Source organism: Diabrotica virgifera, chromosome 4, assembly GCF_917563875.1.
Source record: "Diabrotica virgifera virgifera chromosome 4, PGI_DIABVI_V3a".
Taxonomy (NCBI): Eukaryota; Metazoa; Arthropoda; class Insecta; order Coleoptera; family Chrysomelidae; genus Diabrotica; species Diabrotica virgifera.
Window position 1 is genome coordinate 84,147,855 of NC_065446.1, and position 17,067 is coordinate 84,164,921.

The window sequence follows — 17,067 nt, forward strand, 5'->3', positions numbered from 1 at the left end:
CCTTGTCATGGACGATTTGCTCGAGTCCCTGGAATTGAACGGCCATGAAACCCTGGGCTATGCAGACGACTTGGTAGTCCTTGTTCAGGGAAAATTCCAAAACATAGTAAGGGAACGCATGCAGCAGGCCCTTAATATTGTCACCAAATGGACTGAGGAAGAAGGGCTGAGAGTCAGTCCTTCCAAAACAGTCACAATTGCGTTCACCAGAAGAAGGAACCTGGAGGACTTAGGGCCTCTGATCCTTAATGGTGAACAATTGGAGCTGTCTAAAGAGGTAAAGCATCTAGGGGTTATACTGGACCCAGAACTTACCTGGAACTGACAGCTTGAAAGAGTAATTAACCCTTAACTGGTGACCCTATTTTTAATTACATAAATGGTGACCATGAGTCTAACAGACTCCTGTCTAAAAAAAGCTGTTTTTGTCAAGCTGGTACCCAAAAAATGCAATAAAACAGTTTTTAATAATAAAACAATATTGTAATGTCATTTTTATTTAGCCAAAAAGAAAAAAATCAAACTGTAGGACTTATAACAAAAACAGAAAAAATGGTAACATGTTTTATAACACAAAATTTTTAAAGTAATATTCAAAAAAAAATTAAACATATACAAACAAATATAATATACGTATGTTTACAAATAGGTCCATTTTATATAAAAAAATATTTAAAACAACATAATTGCAATTCTGCACAAAACCTGCAAATCACAAAAAACGTTAAAAATCTATTCTACTCTGGTACAATTTATACAAATTTCATCACTTTCTATATAATATCCTTCTTCCACATCATCATCAGTAATGTCACTGTTCGCCGCATTATACAATTTTGTGCACACTTCTTCGAAAACATCGTCTAATACTTTTACAGCTTTACGAGAACTATCCATATTAACGTAACACTAATGGTGACCTTGCGTCTAGTAGACTCCGCGACGTAAATATTTCGAAAACGGGGCAAGCGAGGTACCCCTCATTAACACATTCGAATATACTCTAAAAGCTAGGAAGGTACACCGAATTACAGGTTGCTACGTATTTGTGGCGAGAAACGCAGACGCGTTAATAAACGTGAGGAGTCTGTGAGACGCATGGTCACCAGTTAAGGGTTAAAAGAGCGGAGGCGACATTAATGCTGACCAGACGCACACATGGAAAAACATGGGGACTCTGTCCGAGAATGGCGTACTGGACATATACAACGATAGTGAGACCCATGACAACATATGCATCCTTGGTATGGTGGACAAAGATGCAGCAAAGCACCGCTATAAACAAGATAAGCAGGATACAAAGACCTGCATGCTTGGGAATAACGGGAGCAATAAAAACAACACCGACGGCGGCACTGGACACCCTGTTAGACCTACCCCCTCTTGATATATTTATCAAAGGGGAAGCGAGGATGGGAGCATACAGGCTGCAAGGAAAACCAAGGGATAAATACGAGAACCTTGGGCATAATCAGATTTGGAACCAAGGTGGGGTAAGTATATCTGATACATACACTGACCACATGGTACCAAAATACACATTTAATAGGAACTTCGGGATAGAAATCAATGACCGAAGGGAGTGGAAGAGCATCAGTAGCAAAATCAGGGAACGATCTGGTATACGGATGGATCAAAAACCGATGAAGGCACTGGAGCCGGTATTTTTAGTGAAACAGAGAATGTAGGACTCAGTTACTCACTAGGAATATACACAACTGTGTTTCAAGCGGAAATGTAAGCAATTCTGCAGTGTCTCACAATGAACAACTTGAGGGCCTATGAAAATAGACGGATCAATATACTCACAGACAGCAAAGCATCACTGAAGGCACTAATGAGCCCGAAAGTGACGTCAAGCCTGGTATGGGAATGCCGGCAAGAACTGGAAGAACTGGCCGAAAGAAATAGTGTAACTTTATTCTGGGTGCCAGGACACACCGGGATAGACGGTAAGGAGAAAGCAGATGAGCTTGCAAGGAACGGTTCATCAACTTCATATTTTGTCCCAGAACCTGCTCTAGGAGTACCTAAAACAATAATTAGGGGACAAGTCAAGGAATGGGTCAAAAACAAACACAAATAATACTGGGGGAACGTACCTGGTCAGCGACACGGGAGGCCCTTAATAAGGGAGCTTTCAAAACGGAGAGCTGAGGAACTAATAAAATTACGTAGAAGTCAGCTCCGCATAATTACAGGTCTTCTCACGGGTCACTGTGCCCTGAAAGGACACCTGAATAGAATTGGGTTGTACGAAGGGAACCTTATTTGCAGACTGTGCAATAGGGGAACTGAAACAGAATATCATGTACTGTACGAGTGTGAGGCTTTGGATCACAAGAGGCAGGCTATTTATGGACAACCAAAATTAAGTCCAGCAGAATATGCCACCCAAACCATGCTAGGGATGTACAATTTGGTACGTGGAACCAAGCTTGTGGATTAAGTGACATAAAAGGTAGGATGGTTGGCACAATAAGCCCACGAGGCTGCAGTGCCATCGGAGACATATGTCAGACGACCTCCAAAAAAAAATCCAACTTTGGACATAGACCTCCCCCAGTTCAATCCAGTGTTGTCTATTTTGCGCCACCTGTTTCCAGTTGTGTCCTCCAAACTTCTTTATATCATTGGCCCATATCATTTGTGGCCTTCCTCTGTTTCTTCTTCCTAACCACGGTCTCCATTGTTGTATTTCGTGATTCCAACTTTTATCCTTCAGTCGGGCATTGTGTCCTGCGAAGCTCCATTTTAATTTGGCAGCACGTTCTACTGCGTCTTTTACTTTGGTTTTGCTTCTAATCCATGTATTTGTTTTTTTTTTGTCTATGAGCCTCACCCCGAGCGTTGATCTTTCCATCGCTGTCTGTGCCTTTACTATTTTATCCATATTGGCCTTGGTGAGTGTCCACGTCTGTGAAGCATACGTTAGTATAGGGAGGATACACTGATCGTAAATTCTGGTTCTCAAATATTGTTCTATTTTAGTGTTTTTCAAGATCCAACTCATTTTTCCAAATCCTGCCCTCGCTAACCTTATTCTTCTAGTAATTTCGGCAGTTTGATTTTCTTTGTAAACTTTCATTACTGTTTCTAAATCTATGTCATTCAACGTTATTTATATAATGTTCGTTGTTCGGTGTATTCGTCATTACTTTTGTTTTTTCCAAGATCATCTTAAGAACTACTTTTTCTCTCTCATTTCTTCGTAAAATGCGTATAGCGCAGTTGCGCGGCCTACGTATCTCATAAAATTTATACCGTAACAGCTGATTTTTGCAGGATTGTTTAATAAAAATATTTAAAATTAACTGGTAGTATTATCCGACAAATTTTTAAGGGTACTTTAGTTGTCGGACGCACCAAAGTTTAGAAACCTCTATATTTACGAAGCGCCCATTTCCGAAAATTTTCCGAAATAGAGCAGTTGTCCGATTCGACATGAATAGAACTCTTAGAAAAAATGTCGGACATGCAATAAAAATAAGATACGTAAAAGTATTGTTTATCATTTTCAAGAATGTCCAGATAAACCTAGCCTCTGCTTAGGCAATCAATATAAAAAGACCTTACCAAAACATTAATATTTTGTATACCTACTTTTATTTAACATTTTTATATTCCTGTTTTTATGAATAAAATTTTAGTTTTGATCAAAAAAATTGTATTTAATTTACTAAACACACGAATTTGTATTAAAGCGCACAAGTGCGTTATCTGCATTGTTAAATGAAATTTCTTGAAAAGTGCGCACAGGGCACATGAGCGTCTCGCAAAAATTCAGAAGAAATAGTATATTGTACAACAATAAGTGAGAAAAAAGACATATTTCTCAGGAGCGCAGAAGTTTGTTTACACCAGCCGAGGCACGAGGCGAGGGTCATTTTCTCATGTGTAGTACACTGTACTTTTTCTATGGATGCGGTTTTTTCAAGAGGTCAAACTTCAAAATTAAATAATTCAGGTGCTTTTTGGAATATTATATGCATAATTTGAAATAAAATATATATAAAATATATATATGTAGTTATTTAATATTCTTAAAATTTACATACCATATTTTTTAAATTCTAATTAACAGTTATTTTTGAAGAGTTTTGAAAAGTAATTCCTGGTAGGTTTTGCTATAACACATATTTTTGACAACATTAATTGTGTTTGTATTGTGCATGTTACCATAAAAACGGTGATCATAGTATGGAAGGCCGTAGAAGAACCCGTGAGAAAAAATATTTCTCACTGCAATGGCCGACTTTTCTAACTGCATGAGGAATTGTTCATTTTGAATGTATGTAACTAGTGAGAGAAGTTGCATATTGTATAGCATCCATAGAAAAAATTATTATCTTCTCCTTCTGGTTCCTATCCGTTTCGGATGTTGGAAATCATATTGGCAATCATAACCTTTTATTAAACCATGCTCTCAAAATCCGCAGCCATGATATTCTCCTTCTACCGAATCCCCGCTTACCTTTGATTTTACCTTGCAATATGGAATGCAGCAGGGAGCAACGGTGCTGATTTCTCACAACGTGTCCCAGATACTGCAATTTTATGCTTTTGATGGTAAACACAATCTCCGGTTCCATCTGCATTCTACCTAGGACTTCCTTGTTCGTGATCCTTGCTGTCCATGATATTCTCAGCATTCTTCTATAAAGCCACATCTCCAATGCTCCAAGTTTTCTAATAGTGGTGTCTGTAAGCGTCCATGCCTCTGCTCCATACAACAATACAGAGAAAACGTAACATCTCAAATGTTTTATTTTTGTATATAGGGATATGTTGTGGCTTTTGAAGATGGAGCTTATTTTGTTAAAGATCGTTCTTGCCTTTCCTATGCGGCACTTTATTTCCTGTACATTGCTCCACTACTCATTTATAATTGCCCCAGGTTGCAATACTGTTTTACGCGCTCTATCTGCGTTCCACTAATGTATAGATTAGCCCCGTTTATATTCTCCTGGCTCTGGCTGATAATCATTTGTTTCGTTTCCTGGGTATTAATGTTTAGTCTAAACTGTTGATTGTACTCGTTGATTCTAACCATTAGCCTCTTAGTTCAGAGAAATAAGGAAAAAAATAGCCTGTTGGTGACACAACCCCCTCCAGGCCGAAACCAAATTTTTTGAGTAGTGTGGACATCTATAATAATCACCTATATGTTTCCTGCAGCCGATTTTGATGATATACATAGTTATAAACAATTGAGGATCAAAAAACGCTAAATTTTCGCTTTTTTCGTTTATTGCCAAATGGCTAAGCATTTTAAACAAATTTGGAAGTAATAAACTCATAAACCATATAAAAAACTTCAATATGGCTCCCGTTGAATATGTCTATCCTTATTGGTTGCTTAGAAAATTTCAAAATAAATCATAAATTTTGAGTTTTTATAAATATTCATAACTTATGCAAAAATGAACTTAGAATCTTCTTATTACACGGAATGCTGGGACTTCTGGTGCTTAAATTACACACTAAATTTCATAACAATTGGTCAAATAGTTTAAAAGTTATTTAATTTGTTTTTCCCAAATTAATTTTTTTGTAACACTATAAGTAAGAAAATGATAAAGTTACTGTAATACTTTGGATAGTTTATGAAAGAAGAAGATTTATACCAATAATTTAATTAAAAAAGAATGACAAGAAATAATTCTAAGTATCGCAAAATTATTTTGCAAAAACATGTCGATTTTTTGTTTATAAACAATTAGAAAACCTTTTTAACCATTACCCGTAGAAAAATTATTTTTTCACATTTAGAAAGACTGAATTTTTATACAAATTTAAAAAAGAAAAAATTGTCCTAGGACAATTAGGGACGAAGTTGCCGCCCCCCCCCCATTTTTTAATTCACAGCAGCTTTCTTTATAACAATTACGAAATCAAATCAGTCACATTGGAAAGAACATACTTCAGAGTTTTAATGTACCAAATATAAAAAATACGTACTTTCAAACAAATCGTCCACAAAGCTTCAAAATGTGACCCTTAAAATCGGCCGGCCTCGAAAGTTGGGAGATCGATGAGAAGGGGGAAGGAAATGTTATCTGTATCTCTTGTTCTCGCCTATGAATTTCGACGTTTCTTTTTTTAATTTGTATGTAATTTTTGCGTACAGTACGAGTATGCATTATTTAAATAAATTAATTGTTATATACACCATCAAATTTGTTTAAACTATTTTTTTTTCAATTTTTTTTTTAATAATATTTGAAGTAATTTTAATCACAAAATATACGTATTTATGAATAATATAATAATACATAGTTTTTTATTAAACTTAGTAATAATTTAAAGTATGAAAAAACAAATTATCCCATTCGATTGTTTCTAAAAATAGTATTGGTCTATGGAAATCAGAAAATCTCAAATAAACTAGGTTTTATTTTTTTAGTAAAAATGTTATTAGATGAATGAAAACTGAAGTTACAGAACCACCAAAAAAGAGATAAACGTAATTGATTGGGGTTGGAAATTAAGCTAAGAACCGTTAGTGCCGATCCGATCAACAGATCTTCTTTATATCAGGTATTTTATTAAAATAAACTATCTGCTCTTGCAAAACTGGTTGCACCGAGTACTTGTTAGTACAGAGATATAAATAGTTTATGGACTTCGATTATCAAAACCTCAATCTTTCTCTATTATCTATTTTGGAGTTTCTTTTTTTAATCTGCATGTACTCTTTGCGTATGTTACGGATATGTTTTTTGTTAATAAAGTGGTTATTTAATTAACTATGTAAATTGTGTAAACAATTTTTGGAAATTCTTTTACGATATTTTTAGGATGACTTTGTTGGCAATTATAGAAGTGGATCATATGCACTTGACTTTACAAAAACTTATAATAAATGGGTAACTGATAATTGTTACGTTTTTCATAAAAATACAAGTATTCCTAGATAAACCTCCTTTAATTTTATTTTAATAATCTTGCTATCATACCAAAATGTATGAAATATATTTTGTTTTTTTTGCAATCTTAAAATTATAACTTTCAATGTTGTAAGATACAATTATTACAATATTGTAGAAAATTTCTGAAAATAATTTTGTTCTTTTTATCCTCTCTCTAGTTTTGTTACATTTCATTTTTCGTTTATCTAGTAGCAAGTTTATCAAGAAATAAATCCTAGTTTATTTGAGAATGTTTATTTTCAATTTAATATTTAATATTATAAGCCAATTTTAGATTTAGGAATAATTGAATAGGATTAGTAATATAAAAATTACAGGGTGTAACAAAAATACAGGTCATAAATTTAATCGCATATTCTGGGACCAAAAATAGTTCGATTGAACCTAACTTACCTTAGTATAAATATGCACATAAAAAAAGTTACAGCCCTTTGAATTTACAAAATGAAAATCGATTTTGTCCAATATATAGAAGAGATTTTTTTATTGAAAATAGACATGTGGTATTTTTATGGCAGGAGCATCTTACAAAAAAATTATAGTAAAATTTTGACACCCCATAAAAATTTTATGGGGTTTTGTTCCTTTAAACCCCCAAACTTTTGTGTTCGTTCCAATTAAATTATTAATGTGGTACTATTAGTTAAACACAATGTTTTTAAAATTTTTTGCCTCTTAGTACTTTTTCGAAAAGTCAGTTTTTATTGAGATATTTTAAATATTCGTCAAATCCACCACATATTTGTATAATATGGTTAAGTACGATTATGAAGACTTGGTAATCGTATGAAAATTTATTATTTATAATTTACATTTTTATGCATATTTTGAACCATATTAAAAAAAGGCCACATCTTGATAAAAGGTGCCTTATCGAAAAAATACTAAGAGACAAAAAAGTTTTAGAAACATTGTGTTTAATTAATGGTGCCGCAGTAATAGTTCAATTGGAACGTACACAAACATTTGGGAAGTGTAAAGGAACAAACCCCCATAAAATTTTTATGTAAACATATTAAAAAAGAAGCCGCAACTCGATAAAAACTGCCTTATCGAAAAAATACTAAGAGGCGAAAAAGTTTTAAAAACAGTGAGTTTAACTAATGGTACCACAATAATAATTTAATTGGATTGTACACAAAAGTTTGGGGGGTTTAAGGGAACAAAACCCCCATAAAATTTTTGTGGGATGCAAAAACTTCACTATAATTTTTCTTTAAGATGTTCCTGTCATAAGAATGATACATGTACATTTTAAATAAAAAATCTCTAATAGTTTTCGATATATTGGAAAAAATCGATTTTCATTTTGTAACTTCAAAGGGCTATAACTTTTTTTATGTGCACATTTGTATTAAGGTAAGTTAGGACCAATCGATCTATTTTTGGTCCCAGAATATGTGATTTAATTTATGACCTGTATTTTTGTTACGCCCTGTATAACTAATATGTACGTTTTGCAATAAAAGTTTATATAAAATATTATTAAAAAAATTGAACAAGAATTGTTTAAACAAATTTGATGGTGTATATAACAATCAGTTTATTTAAATAAAGCATATTCGTAATGTACGTAAAAAGTACATACAAATTAAAAAAAGAAACAACGAAATAAATAATCGAAAACCAGAGATACAGTTAACAGCTCCTTCCCCCCTCTCATCGCTATCCCAAATTTCAACGACGGTCGATTTTAAGGGCCACATTTTTAAGCTTTGTGGACGATTTCTTTTAAAGGAAATCTTTTGTATACTTGGTACGTTAAAACTTTGAAGTATGTTCTTTCAAATGCGGCTAATTTTATTTCTTAATTGTTATAAACAAAGCTGCCGTGAATTAAAAAAAAAGGGGGCTAGCTTTGTCCCTAATTGTCGTAGGACAATTGTTTCTCTTTCTAAATGTGTGTAAAAATTTAGTCTTTCTAAATATGGAAAAATAATTTTTCTGCGGGTAACGGTTAAAAAGTTATTCTAATTGTTTATAAGCAAAAAATCGACATGTTCTTGCAAAATAATTTTACAATATTTATAATTGTTTTTTGTCATTTTTTAATTTAAGTTAATAGCATAAATCTTCTTCTTTCATAAACTGTCAAAAGTCTTACTGTAACCTCATCGTTTTCTGACTTATAGTGTTGCAAAAAAATTAATTTGGGAAAAACAAATTAAATAACTTTTAAACTATTTGACCAATTGCTTTGAAATTTAAAATATAATTTAAGCACCAGAATTCTCAGCATTCCGTGTAATAAGAAAGTTCTAACTTAATTTTTACACAAGTTATGAACATTTATAAAATCTCAAAATTTATGACTTATTCTGCAATTTTCTAAGCAACAAATAAGGATAGACATATGCAGCGAACGCCATGTTGAAGTTTTTTATACGATTTATCAGTTTCTTACTCTCAAATTGATTTAAAATGCTTCACTTTTTAGTAATAGACGAAAAAAGCGGAAATTTAGAGTTTTTTTATCTTCATTTGTTTATAGCTATGTATATCATCAAAATCGGTTGCAGGAAACATATAGGTTATTAATATAGACGTCCATACTACTCAAAAAATTTGGTTTCGGCCTGGAGGGGGATGTATCACGAGAAAAATCTTATTTCTCTGGAATATCTGAAGTCCCTCTAAACTCTCTGATATCACCATGGGTTCGTCGGCATATCTAATATTGTATACTTTCTCCATTTAGAAGGATGCCTTGGTCTACCCAGTATAGAGCCTCGTTAAAAATTCTCTCTGAGTAAATATTCAATAACAACGACGATAGGATACATCCATGTCTAACTCCACGTAGTATTTTTATGTGATCTGTTTCTTCTCCGTTAATTTTCATATATGCGGTCTGATTCCAGTAGAGTTGTGAAATTATTCTGAGGTCTTTATCATCTAAGACTGCTTCTTTCAAAATGTTAATCATATTTTGGTGCTGAACTCTGTCAAATGCCTTTTCATAGTCAATAAAAGACGCGTATACGTCGCAGTTAACGTCCCTGCATCTTTGAATCAGTACCTGTACTCCAAAAAGTGCCTCTCTGGTACCCACTGCATGAATAAACCCGAACTAATGATACCGAAATTATTATAATCGGTTTTAACACATGTACAAAAAACAATGCTTGAACAAGAAGTATTAAGTTTAGTTTTACAGAACTACTGCCGCACCGGTCAGCGGTATTGGTGCAGTCACTGAAGGTTTTCACCTCCGATTTCGTTGAACCTCCATCGATTTTCATGAAAATTGGTGAGTATTTAGAGGATACCTCAAGGAACAAAGGTGACATGATGCCAACTTGCGCTTTTACCCTGGGGGTGGGGTAAGACCCCATTTTAACAGTCCCCGTTTCAGCGGTTGTCGATTCCACCGACCCTTTTCAGCAGTCCCCCGTTCAGCGGTACCCATTTCAGCAGTCCCCGTTTCGGCGGTTCTCGATTCCACCGACCCGTTTCAGCGGCGTTTGGTTCTGCAGCATGCCGTTTGAGAGGCATCGTTCAGGAAAATAAGTAAAAACAGGACCCTCTTTGTGACAGTAGTTTTAACAATAAAAAATGAATTTTATAAAATAAACAATAAATTGTCCCAAAATCACCGTATATATAGCTTTGCAATTGCATAAAAAGTAGGGTAATATAGTAAATAATTTGCAAAAATTTTTTTAGATTAATTCATGCAATAGTTTTTGTAAAATTGTAAAAGAATATCCTAGAGGCTAAATATTTATAACATTATTCTACATAAACCAATTTACTTAGGATGATTCTGCGGGTACCTATCGAAAGAGGGAGAGCGGGTTTATAAAATCAATTTGTTAGAAGTAAAAAAAAATATTTTTTCTAGTAGCATGCGGAAAATTATATTTTCCGCACCAAAAAAACAGTAAGTAAAATCCATTTTTTTTACAACCACTACTCAAAAAGAGCTTTTTCTACGCCCCATTTTTAAACTTCCTAATATTACACCGGTTTGTTGCACTTAAAACGGCTGTTTATAGTTAGAGTGACAAAATGTAAAAAGGCATTAAAAAAAATGCCACAGCGTTACGTCTTCACGGAATTATTATCAGTTATTCCTCATCTACCGTTTAAAACTTTGAAAACCCTGTAGAACATTTTTACGTTAAATCGATGATTTTTTTCCCTATTAATTGAGGTATATACCAGATACTTAGATATTACTATATTTTCAAAAAAGAATAGGTTAAAATAGTATCCTACAATAAAACTAATTACTTACCATTGTCATATTATTATTTTCTTATTGAGACCGCTCTATTGGGGACCGCGTTTATGGGGACCGCTGAATCGGGCACCGCTGAAACGGGGTACCGCTGAAACGGGGACCGCCGTATTGAGACCGCTCAATCGGGGACCGCGCTTATGGGGACCGCTGAATAGGGGTGAAACCGGGGGTGGATGCCACCCCTTCTCGGGGGTGAAAATTATTTTATTAAAAATAATACCATAAGTCGATAGAGGGACAAATTATAAGCAAAATTTGTTATATAAAGTTATCAAAATTATCAACACTTTTTGAGTTATTAAATAAGATTATTAAGACCAAAAATTTTATTTTTTCGTAAAAAATGTCTGATTTAAATCGGTTTCTCACGTATAAATCAAAAACTATATGGTCTTACAAAAAAGTTATTATTACTGAAATTTAAGATACTAAAAAATTGAATACATTCCTTACATAAAGAACTAAGCTAATGTTAGTTCAAAGTGAGTTATTGGCAATTGAATGTGTATTGTTTTCGACGAGTACTCAAATCTAAGTATTCAAGCTTAAATAACGGGAAAACGATGCAATGTATAAAATATTCCTGCTAAACATTTGCCAAAGTACTTTGGAATACCTATCAAATGAGCTTCAGAACAAGATAATAGCGTGAAAATTAAGCAAGTTATAATAAAAATAAAAGAACCGTTTCGATTTTTTTAGGAAAAGTGAAAAATAAAACATACGCCATTTCCACAAAAATTAAAATTTATAGTAATCCTTACAAGAACTTCTTTGTATTAGCATAATTAATGTTTTCGATAATTTTTACCGGTTTAGAATGCATAATTTGAAAAAAGGATATACTTTATAATAATCATAATTTTTAAAATTATTGTAATTCTCATATTCTTTTGAAAATAACTCCAAAAATACTCAATATACGTGAAAAATTATGTATAACCAATTTTAGTTTTTTCTGTGCCAAATATTTTACCTGTTTTACTATTTCTATAGGGTAAAAAATAACCGAGATAGAAATGTTTCAATCTTAAATTTTGCTGTGGGAACCATGCAACCGGGGTCATCTAACCTTTTATTTTTTAAAAAGTAAGGGGTTTAAAAGATTAGGTTTAACGGGCTTAAATAGAACTTTGAATTTACTTTTAAACAGTTTTTAGATAAATCTGATATCCTAAACACGAACGGAGGTTTAAAAAAAAAACATAACATTTTTTGGAAAAATTTTTAAAATATAAATTTTGAAAACATTTTGGAGCATAAATTTTAACGCTTTCAACATGTTCGGGGACTCATTTAATAGATATCTTTAAGTACTTTGACAAATGTTTAATAAGTTTATGTTATAAAATGCATAAATTTTCCGTTATTTCAGCTTGAGTACTTAGAGTTTTTTACTCGCCGAAAAAAAATATAAATTCAATTACCTATAACTCACTTTTGGTTAACATTAAAAGGTTTTCGTAGTAAGGGGTTTATTTTATTTTTTATTAGCTTCAATTTTGAAAATAATAACTTTTTTGTAAAAACTTACACTTTTTGAGTTATTGATGAAAAATTGGTTAAAAACATGCATTTTTCTCAAGAAAAATTAAAATCTTTGTTCTTTAATAACTCAAAAAGGTTTGATTTATTTTAATAACTTTATATAACAAATTTTGCTTGAAATTTGTCCTTATATCGAATTATGTGGTTATTTTTAATAAAACAATTTTCCCCACGAGAAGAGGTGGTATTCACCCCCAGGGTAAAAGCTCAAGTTTGCACCATGTCACCTTTGTTTCTTGAGATATCCTCTAACTACTTACCAATTTTCATGCAAATCGATGGAGGTTCAACGAAATCGGCGGTAATAGCTCATATCCACCTTCAGTGACTCCACTATATGCATTTATTTGACGGAGCGAAGGGGTTAAAGGAGATTTAAATGGTATTGGGGTGCAGAATTGGAGAGAAAGAGAGCTAACGGCCGGAAGTGGTGGAAAAAATAACGAAGAAAATAGAAGAATAAAAGAAAATTATTCTTATAATCCATTTCAGAGATATTTCAAAACATTCACCCTAGGCCCTAGATAGTAGATATCAAATAAAATACTTCAGATATTCTCATCAATTTCTGATTAACTGTAATGAATAATTTAAAAAAAGCAACTTCCTTTCGTATCTGAAATATGTATTAAAAATATTGTTATTTATTGTACACGGTTAAGTTACTACCATATTTGTGTATACGATAGTAAACCATCATCATGAAAACAAAGCAAATATTTTACCTTTTTAATAAATGTAAGGCCGCCTCAGGCAAATTTTTAAGTCCCGGAGAGAATTCCGCCAGTTTTTGAATATATATGCTTCATGACTAAAGCTCGGATTTATAGGCAACAAAAATTGAAGAAAAAGGCACCTATACAGGCAAAGATTTTTATTAAAAAAGGCAGGAATATTAACATTTAGGCAAAATATATGCAATAAAGGAATATAACTTATTATTTATTGTACAAAGTGAATTAACGTAATATTAACTTAAGGCAGGTATATTTACACATCATAATCATAACATTAGTATAAATAAACTAGTAACTAAATAACTGTTAATTAATAATTAAACATTGTAACCACTTAAAATTTTATCATTAATAGAAACAGCTGAATGTTTTTCAATATTTTCGGTCTTAAAACTATGTCTTCGATCACTTAAAATTAATTTGTAAATTGAAAACGAACTTTCGACATCGACAGACGTAATTGGAGCATATTTCAGAGCGGATAATAAATCTGGCATAATTTGTAATTCCTCGGAAAATGTCCCATTCAAACTTTAGCAACATTAGATAAAAACGAAAAACCTACATTCTTGTCGAAAACATATTTCATCTTTTTAAAAATTAATTGACCGTTACTTCCAGGTGTCGATTTAATTTTCGTCTTTAAATTATCTATTAATTTTACTGACTCACATAAATTTATCTCCTGTTTTCTAATAAGGTAATTGTGGTAACTATTAATTTATAATTGTCATTGATATAAGCGAGTTCCTGTTTCAATTTGGGATTTTTTAATTTTTTTTTGCTTCTCGAATGGCTTCGGAAATATCATCATCAAATTCTGACAACTAATTCTATTTCATTGCAGTGTTCAAAGCAAAAAAACTGCTTCGAGCCAGGTTCCCCACCTTGTAATTACTGGTTTAGGTGGCTAAGGGACACCGGGAAGTTTTTCTTTATATATTTGCACCCTCAACGGAGCCTTTACAAAAACTTTTTTCATAAAATTTATAAAATTATTTACCAACGGAAACAAATTTCTTATTTCTTCAGCAATTCTATTTACCCCGTGGGCTACACAAGTGCAACGAATTAAATTAGGATAAAAAATCTTTAAATTAACAGCAGATTTTAACATATATGCCGCAGCATCTGAATGCATTAAAACTATTTTATTCACTGGTATAGGGTTGGGTAAAAAGAGGTTTGTTAAACTATCTTGTATAAATCGACTTATTGTTAAATTGTTTGTTTTTTCCAATTCTTTAACGGCAACTAAATAAGGTTTTCTCGCAAAGTTTTCGTTCAAAATTCCAATCATTAAATTAGCTATATACCTGCCGCATACATCTGTCGTTTCATCCACGATAATATACAAAAAATTGCCCTCTAACTCCGGCTTAATTTTTGAAATACATTCCACATAACATTTTTCCACAGTATGTTTTCTCAATGTACTCTCGTCCAGTAAGGATTTATTAAGATATTTTTCGAAAAAGCATTTAAAACTGGGGTTATTAACTTTATATAGAGGAATGTTGGATGCAATCATCATCTGGCATAAATCAAATTTAAATGCGTCTTCCTCCTTTTTTTTTTGAACTGCTTAAACTATCCCGCAGAGATATTTGGGCTAACTTAGAGGAATTTAATTTTTCCAAATTACGTTTATGAAGTGGGGTTCCACAATGCTGGTCAATAAAGTACTCTTTTCTACTTGAAATCTGAGAATTTAAAAAAAAATAATTAGAATTCTAAAACCGCTTTAGAATTTAGTTATGTTGTGGGACGAGAAAAAAAGAGAAAAATTAAAACTTACCGATTTGCCGCATGGTTTACAAAATGCTCCATCTCCTTCTAGAGAAAGTTCCGAATAAGGTGCGATCCATAGCCTTAATTTAGATGTCATCTTTTCACACTAATGTCTAAAACGTTTTAAAACGTGTTCTTTGCTTTTCGGTATACGCAACAAAACTAAACTAGGATATAGCAATTTGTGACTAAACTCTGATACAGTAACCGACTGTACAACTGATAATAAACTAATAAAGCTTAGGGATTTAGAAATAGTTAACCCTCAAGTCTCGATCAGGTATATTTTCCTAGAAATCTGTTATATAAACAAACCATTGATATTTTATTATTGACCCAAAATTTTATTATAGCATGGTTTAGTAATAGAATAATATCATGGGTAGTACCATGAAATTTTAAAAAAGGCACAAATAGGCGGAATTTACGAAAAAAGGCAAAATGTGCAAAAAACAATTATAATAGGCAAAATCGGCAAAAAAGGCATTTTGCCTATAATCCGAGCTTTATTCATGACACTTTCGATCAATTTTCCGCAAATTTCGATACAGCCTAAGGTATGTACAATGTACAGATCTCTATTTAAATCGGCTCCAACATCATCCTTCTATATTTTTCTGGGACGGCCTACTAATCTTCTATTTTCTCTCAAAAAACAACGTCTTCCTCTGATCTGATCACATGACCTGCCCCTTCTCAGCCGGTTATCTTTTATAAGTCTGACGATGATTTCAGTACCATACAGATTCACCAATTCAGCATTTCGACGTCTTCTCCACTCTCCTGTCAATTCATCTCTTTGTGGACCAAGTATCATTCTGAGAACCTTCATTTTAAATACCAGCAGCTTATTTATTTTCTCAAGAGTCAAGTCCGTGATGTCTATTACGTAACAACTTGGTGAATAATTATTGACATGTACAGTCTTCATTTAAACTGTCAGTTCATCAGCTTAGGTCTTACTAATGATAAGAGGCAGAATAATAGCAGCGGTGATAAAAGGCCTCCTTGTCATCCTGATAAACTAAATGACATCGATGATTCGTTTTTCTATCTTTACCTCTAAATGGGGTGGGCCAAAGAAAACAGTCCACCTAGATATTGGGCAGTAGTTATTAGATTTTAAGGATATGCCGAAACAGGTAGATTTTAATTTTTAAATTACAATTTTTTGATATATATTTCATACTAGTGACGTCATCCATCTAGGCGTGATGATGTAATCGATGATTTTTTTAAATGGGAATAGGGGTCGTGTCGTAGCTCATTTGAAGGGGTGTGCAATTCTGTATTCAGTAGTGTAAATATTAAATTAATTAAATGTGTCATTTATACAGGGTGGCCAAAAAAATATTTTTGAATTAAATTAATTGACACAAAAAGGAAAATGCATGTAATTTATTTAACTCAAAATATATTCTATTGCTGTCAGAAAATAGAAAAAAAATGTTTATTTGGCAAATAAACATTGCTTTTGCTTAAATTAAATGTTCAAACTGCCAAGAAGTAGGGGGAGGCTGTTTGTGTCTTAGCTTAAGCGAAAATAAATGTTTATTCGTGAAATAAACATTTTTTTCCACTTTCTGACAATATATATGTTACAGTTCAAGTTGATTCTCAGTTAGAGTCGACTCCAACTAGTTGGAGTCGACTCCAACTGAAACGAGCAGTAAAAGTTGATTTTAAAAATTTAAATCAACTTGTACTAGTTGGAGTTGACTCTTCCTGGATCGATTCAGTAAATGTTGATTATACGAGAATCTCAAGTGCATTTTTGATGAGTTTGCGTTTCTTTGTCTTGTCCGTTTTACCT